Below are 8,252 nucleotides of genomic sequence, written 5' to 3'. Positions count from 1 at the left end.
ACTGCAGTGGTGAGATGAACTGGTCTTTTGCCAGCAAGAAAGTTGCAAACCCATGATGACTCTACTGTATATCTGTATCTAAATTCTCTCTTCCAAACTTCATGCAGTCTTTTGTGTTTCTGGTAAAGAGCAATGTTAACTGTCTGTAAAGATAACAGAATTAAACTTGTGCAATCTTTTTAAAGATACTTGAGTATAAACAGCAGCAATAGCTCTCTGTTGATTCCATGAGTCAAGGCATTTTTAATACATATAATACAGGGGTCTTATTTTTATTTTTTTCCACTGAGAATTTTCTTTCATTATAAATCGTTTTTGAACCTGAACTCAATTCAGAAGGTATTTTTCACACCACTATGGTTGCTAGTATTTAAAATAAAATAAAATTAAAATTAAAAAACAAAACTATGCTGGATATTAAATTATTTTTTTTTTCAAATCAATCCATTTTATAATTTTCTTTGTTTAATTAATATTAAATAAAAATCATCCTGCCTTTTTATTTCAGCATTGATAAAAGCAGCATAATATTTTTTTAATTATTGCTTTTAACAAAACTTTTTGCTGCTATAGAAAACAAGAGAAGGCATACAGTATTCTGGCAGTAAAAGTAATTTTAAAAAGAATGACAAATCTTATCTGTGACAGCTGTGTAAAATCCCAGACAACTGAGTATTGTTTCCTCAAAACATGTTAGTCCTTAAATTAACTTTAGCTCAAGCTAATTGCAGACAAATTAAATATCAAATAATTTGAAGATCACTGTAAGAGATTAACTGCTTAACGAAGAAGTTTTGCTTTCTAGCCCAAAAGAAAAATTCCCCTAAATCTAAGCAATAAATTACAAGGAAAGTAAATTTATAATCAGACAAAGCAATGCCCCAGGAAATGTTCTTTCAATTCACTTCCTTTCAAATCTGCCCAGCTGCTCTTGGTGAGGTTAAAGCATTCCTATAGAAGATGCACTGACAGCTTAAATCTGCACTCTAGTTTCATCATTCCCAGGTTATATCAAGCTCAGAAGAGATTAGAGTAATGATAAATGTACTTAAAAAATCTGAATTTAGGGTTAAACATTCATTATTTTATCATGCAGTAGTAAGGAGACATTAGCGCTTGAAATACTGTAGGTTGACAATGAATGCAGCTAATGCTGCAGAATCCACAGATCAGCAGCAACAGAGATCTAATTATGATAAGAAAAGGCCAGTCAAAAATTATGTCACACAAAACATTATATTCACTTGAAATTGCAGCTGAATGTTGTTCATTATGAAAAATATGTACAAATTGTTAACTTGTATTATATGAGGTACAAAAACAAGTTATTTTTATAATTTTCCACAATAATGCCTTGAAGAAATTCAAATGTGCATAAGAAACTGTGTTCTGAAAAGTTAGAGGTTTAAAGATGGATGGTAGTGGCAAGACAAAAAGGAATATCATCTACAGGAAATCAGTGCTGAAGTCCAATAGTGTTCCATTATTGAGTCAGACAGAAATCTGTATGAGAATTTAGAAAGGAATAAACTGAAAGGTCATGGAAGAGTTTGTGTTTCTGTGGGGAAATAACTTTTGGATATAGCAGCTCCACAATAACACTCCTAAAACAGATGACACAATGGAAGCAAATAGTTTTGGTGACTTGAGGCATAACCCTTGCCCTTTCAAAACTCTGGATTACATAGTTACTTTTGTTGTGTTTCTCTTTGTTTTTGTACCAATTTTTTTTTTGGTAAAAACAACCATTTTATCTGAATAACGCCTTCCTATTATGTAACTGCTCCTCCTCAAAAACAGCAGCTCCCACACATTGGCTAACGAACAAAGAGTTAGATAAAAAGATTTCTCCAAAACATAAAAAAAATAAAATAAAATGTTTTTAAGTCCTAAACAATTCGGAAAATAAACTATGAGGCACCGTCTCACATCCTGCGCCTAAGCTTAAAGGTAGTTCCAACTGAAACTTAATACATTGGAGCTCTGATCCCATTGCTACACAACAGAAATTTCACACCAAAAACTGTAACTTCAAAGTTCAAATATATGACAGAAAGTCTTGAAGTTAATCAATTTGTCTTCACACAAAGCCACAAAGCCTTCAGAATCCCAATTTTTTTTTATTTTATTTCATTTATTTTTTTATTATTTTTTTTTACGTTCAGGACCATTGATCTTTTTCATCCGAGCACGGAGCAGCGGGCTTGCTTGGACTTAAAATGAATCATGGGATACCCAAGGCTACGTAGAACACACCGGATCTGTTCTTCAAACCAGGCAAAAAGGTGGCTGCATTCATCGGAATCCGAACAGGCCTCTGCGGCGCACTATGATCTATTCGGCCGATGAATCTGTTCATCTACAGTGTGTCTCATATCAAAGATATTATCCTATACACCTTCAAGTTTGACATTGAATTTCTTGATTTGATTATTTTTCTCTAAAATCTTTCACTATACAAACCCATTAAGGGTCAAAATGCAACGATCAGATCAGAAGGAACAGTGCCTGGACCTTGAAATTTACACATCCACACTATCTACTCTATCAAATTTGGGGTTTTATTCCTCATATTAAATTGACCTAAGAAATGAAATGTAATCAAATAAATACTTATTTTTTCAGGTAAAATAAGCTGTTTGAAGATGGGCTTTACATTTAACATGTAAATCTAAAATTTCATATCTTTGCTTCTAAGATAGTTCTCACCTGCCCTTGATCTAGTCCATGTTCAGAGATTCTCACAAAGTAATTTTTAATTAGCTTTCAATCGAAATAAATCTCCATTATATTCAGCAGTTAATCTGTCTCCCTCTTAGGTTTTTTTTAATGTTGCCAATACAGTAGGTGATTCCAATCTAACCTTCAATGGCCAAAGTCTGTAGCTCAGAGATTAGCTGTTTTCATGGCTATTTGGTTGCATGTGGGCTGTGTTAAGATGGTAAAGGTACAATGAAGACTCTTGTTGCCTATTTATTTGGATGAAAAGTGAAGGGGCATCAAGGCTGGCTTCTTTATTGAATTGTTGGAAGTATCATCCTGGGCGATTCTGGTTAGCATTTTACCATGACGTGTGGCTCGAGAAGTGGAAAAGGAGGTTGTTGTTTTTTTTGATCAGAGGCATTTATTGTTGTATTTTTCTGTTGCTGCAGGTCTGCTTTCTTAAATCCTGATTTTTAGCTATGAATTTATCTATCCATTGCTGACCAGCAGCTAACAGCTATACGGTTTGTCAAGTTTGTCAAATGCAGAGATGAGGAAGAAGAGATGAGTTTTGCTGATTTAATGAACCTTCCAAAAGGCAACAGAGGCAAAATCCAAGAACTAAAAATACAGAAAACCAAGAGATGCTAGGGGAAAACACACAAGAGGAGTGAAGTACGACGAGAAACTGGCACTGAGGAACTGCACAGGGAGAGTATATATGGAAGACTGAACAAAGACAGGTAATCAGCTGTGACAGTGCCGCAGACAGGAGGCCTCTGATTGGTCAAATATACATCCGCTCTAAACAATATCTATTTCCTGTTTGGCACCTTACCGATTTGTTTTGTTTGTATGACCGCCATTGTGGAAAACGACTTGTGAAGTTGGACCAGAAGAGGGAGATGCGCGAGAATGCTGGGACCCTCGTTCCAACTGGATCCATGCTCTTTTTCGCCCTCATTTCTCTCCGTTGTCACACAAACTTGACCCCACCTCCTCACCCCCTCGACTGTATCTAGGCTTACAGCTAGTTTGTATTTGTCCATCTTGCGTTGATGCGTGGAATAACATAGCACAGACCACGCTTCAATACTGGGCATAAGTCAAAAATATCTCACTGCATGAAAAGTGGGATTTTCGTCAATATACGGCACTGTAGATTGTCGTGGAACTTCAGGTTAGCGGCAGTATACGGCAATTTGCAGGCTTCGACGAAAACTCCCGTAAATTGTCAGAAATTGACGTGGAATTTCTTAGGCAGTGTTCCCCCCATGCCTCCCCCCCCATGGAATTCTAGGGGAGGCTTTAACATGTAAATGAACATGCTGTGAGCTATACAAATGCAAACCAGGGTTGCAGGGGGGGTTTTACCCCCCCCTGCAACCCTGGGTAAGAAAATCTCTGATACAAAGAGATCAGGTATAGCCTCTTACATTTTAGCTTGAATTGATTTATTTAATTAAAGTATAGAGACCAAAACAGATCTTTAGCTGACAGAGCAATACATTTAGAGCAGTAATTATTTTTTTTTAAATTTGCATTTAAGATAAAAAATAAAATGTTGTCTGTCAATATGCTCAATTCACAATTACTTAAGTGGAAAGGTTTCAAGAAATGATTCTGAGATGATTCACTTTATAACATGGCGCATTATCCTGTTGGAAGTAGCCATCAGAAGATTGGTACACTGTGGTCATAAGGACATAGGTCAGCATGCTAAATTGGTTTTAAGTGGCCCAAAGTGTGGCAATAAATATCCCCCAAATAGATGGTAGAAATAGATCAGGCTCAGTATAGCCTAATTATAGACTCTTACATTTTAGCTTGAATTGATTTATTTAATTAAAGTACGCTAGATTACTGTGTATGCAAATGTTATGTAAAAAAAATACACAAAATAATTTACTTCAAAAATTAGTTTTAATCAGAATCAGTTGGCTGTAATGGTTAATTTTTTTTTTTTAGATTTCCACTTTTTTTTTTTTTGTAATTGAATATATAAGAAAACAATAACAATCTCAAATAACAAGTCAATAACAAATATTTCAATACAAGAAGAAATATCACAACTCCTGCTTTTGAAAAATAAAATTAAATGCACAGGCTGGAACAAAGTATAAAATAAAATAAAATAAATAAAAATAAATAAAATAATAATAGTAGTTAAAGTAAATTAATCAGTGGGGACTACCAACTGAAATTCTTCAATTAACTCAAACAATTTAATTGCATTTAAATTCTGCATCTTTCTCAGACATCTTTTGAAAAGGGAAAGTTCATTTTTGAGAGCAGAGATTGAGAGGGAGCATTTTGCATAGCGACATTTATGGATATAATACTTTGTTACAATTATTAGAATATTGATTAAAAATTCCAAATTTTTTTTTCTTTAATGGATAAACCGAATTGAATGTTTTGCCAGGAAATAAAATCTAAATTTATTGTTTTAGTTTTTGGGAATATATACAAACTATGCTCTAATTTCTAGATACCGATCTGTTTTTACTATAATTTAATTTGACAAACCGGGTCTTCTCTACATTCTTTTTTCTGTTTGGTGCGATTGCAATAGCGGGTCTTGATCTGGACCGACCGGAGGGGAGCAAAAAATAGCTCAGCTCCGTATTTTGACGGTGAAGGACGGAGAAGACGTACGTGGGCGGTGACGAGCGGAGGATGTGGAACAGCTCTCATTGATTTACATGACAGACAAGTAATACAGATAGTAGGATGGACATTTTATTAGAAATAAATCATACACTGTTCAGAATACGAAACATGGGGCTGATAGTTACATTTGTGTGGGTTCCAGCACATATTGGGGTGGAAGGAAACGAGAGGGCAGATAAAATGGCAAAAAGGGCAATTAAACATTCTATTAGTTTTATAGTTAAAATAAGTAAATCAGAAGGAAAGAGTATTATTAAAGAGAAACTTATGGAAATTTGGCAAAAAAGGTGGGATGAAGATAAAACAGGAAGATGGTTTTATAAAATTCAGAAGATGGTAGGAGAAAGAAGAAATGGAAGAAGAAATAGAAAGGATGAAAGAGTGATAACAAGGTTAAGATTTGGTCATACAGGACTTAATCATACACTTTTTAAAATACAAAAACATAAAACGGGCAAATGTGATTTCTGTGATAAATATGAAACCATAGAACATGTTATATTAGAATGTCATAAATATGAAAAAGAGAGAAGATATATGAGAAGAGAGTTTGAACTGTTAAAAAAGTAAATGGCAATTGTTGTTCTAACACACAATTTTATTGTAATCCGACTCAGAAATATAAATTTGACATCTAACAAATAAATACACGTTTGCCCAACTCAAATTCTCAGAAGTTGGTTTAACAAGGAGTTTTAAATCGCCTATACAAGATTTTTTGAGTTCCCTCAACTGTAAACTCATGGGCATGCGCACTGCTTATGTTCATGGACACGCCCACTACGGTACGGGGTTTCCTATCCCTTTCTTCAAGGGCACAGCCTTTTTCCCTCGTGTTTGAGAAGATTGGCGGACATTGTGCTTTTATGCATCTGGAGAACCACGGAGGAACGACCCTGGGACCTTACCAGTTTTCTGAATCTTTTCTTTTCCCGGTGAGTGCTGCAAAGTACAGACAGTTAGCGGTTAGCTCCGTGAGTTAGCATTCCCTTGTGGTGTATTGCCACCGAGTTGAAGCATGAGTTCACATGTTTTTCACGTTCTGATGAAAGGAAAAGCCGCGCACATGCGCGTGCGTGTTTATAATACGCGCGTGCGTGTTTATGCCGCGCATGTGCGGGTGAGTGTTTATGCGTAGAGAAAAGAGTGTGCCTGTTATTTTCATTGTAGGCCTACAAATGAAAAGAGACATTAAGCTGAGTGTAATAACTTATGAAATTTCTAAATTGTTTTATGTAGTGCAGTGTTGTTGCACTCAGGCACAGAATATTTCAAGATTACATTATTTTACTTTCTTAATCCGATGTGGGTATTTACTGTTTAACTGTAAGTGGTTTAATAATTATTTACATGTGGATTTTTTGCTTTCATGATTTTATTTGCTTTACAAGAAAAACATTGACATTAATATTTTATATGTTAACCCTGTAATGCAGCAGTTAATTCGTAATGAGTTAGAAAAGTTACATTACACACTGAAATTTATCATACTTGGAGAGATATAAACTGTACAGTTAAGAACAAGAAGTGAATGGATTTAACTAAGCCCTGTTGTGCTATGCAGGCTGGGTTTTTTGGATACCCTGGATTCTGGATTCTCTCCTTAAATGGAGATGGCGAGCCAACCGTGTGAACATCTGGATTTGGACTGAAGAGAAGGATTTGGACTGAAGAGGACTTTCTTTTCTTGCATTCATCGTCCTGTCGGAGTGGTAGGACTAAAAAGAAAAACTCAGAGATAAAAAGGGAAAACCTTTTTCTTTTTCCGTTGGGAAACAAGACATTTTATTTCATTTTATTTTTTTTAAAGGGTGCACCCAATTTAAAGAGATTACAATTGAAAAAAACAAACTGAAGGCGATCCAAATTTGTAAAACTGTTATTTTTTCATATATGTTAATACACTTACTTCACAAAAAATTACCTGTGTGTTTTCCTCTTACTAAATTGGTGTCTTATTGTTTTTTCCCTCATCATCACTCCCTCTTACGAATCTAGAACATTCTGGTCCACTGTCAGGTTACTTTGATCTGTGCAGTTAAGATTATGTTGTTGAACATGGTTTTATACTGTATCTATTGATACAATGTTTGACTTGAAGCAATAAAAATTTTGTATTAACATAATTTTTTGTGTGTTGAATGATTGGTAGTGAAGACGATTGGTAGGACTAAAAAAACTGAGTTGATAGAACTCAACTTGCAGATAACACTACAAAATCTGAGTTTGTAGAACTCAAAATCTATATGTCAAACTCATAAAACAAAGTTGATAGAACTCAGAACTTAAAGGTGAAACTCAAAAACCTAAGTTGGTAGAACTCAAAATTTCTATGTAACACTCCAAAAACCTAAGTTGGCAGAACTCAAAAATCTTTGTAAACGCAACCACAGTGAATTTAAGTAAGGAAAACTCAAAAAACCAAATGCATCACGTTGCCTAGAAAATTTAAGTTCTGTCAACCTTAGAAGGTTAATTTATTAGATATACTGAGGAAAAATTTAGGGAGTGTTAAGGAAGAAAATATTCTAAATAGTTAACTTTGGAAAAAGGTTGGGTGTTTCTCTTCCTCTCCCAGGTGCGCTCAGCGAGCTGCGTGTGGCCCCCAAGGAAAACCAGCAAGATATGCGAACGTCACAGAATCACAGAATTTAATCCAACAAAAAACAGCTTATGAATTAACAACAAAACTGCAGAACAACAGAAACATACATTCAGTTACCTGAGGTAGAGAAAAATAGAAAAGAGAGGCAAAGACGCGTCTTTGGAGAGAGCTGGTGCAAAAGCAAAAAAGTGGCAGCTATCTGAATTTTTGCCCCTGTGCCCAAAATTTTATAATGTAGATAAGTCCTTCCCTTTAGTATAAGGTCGTCCAG

This window comes from Cyprinodon tularosa, unplaced genomic scaffold, assembly GCF_016077235.1.
Source record: "Cyprinodon tularosa strain WSP-4 unplaced genomic scaffold, ASM1607723v1 ctg36, whole genome shotgun sequence".
NCBI lineage: Eukaryota > Metazoa > Chordata > Actinopteri > Cyprinodontiformes > Cyprinodontidae > Cyprinodon > Cyprinodon tularosa.
Note: the sequence above shows the minus strand (reverse complement) of the source record.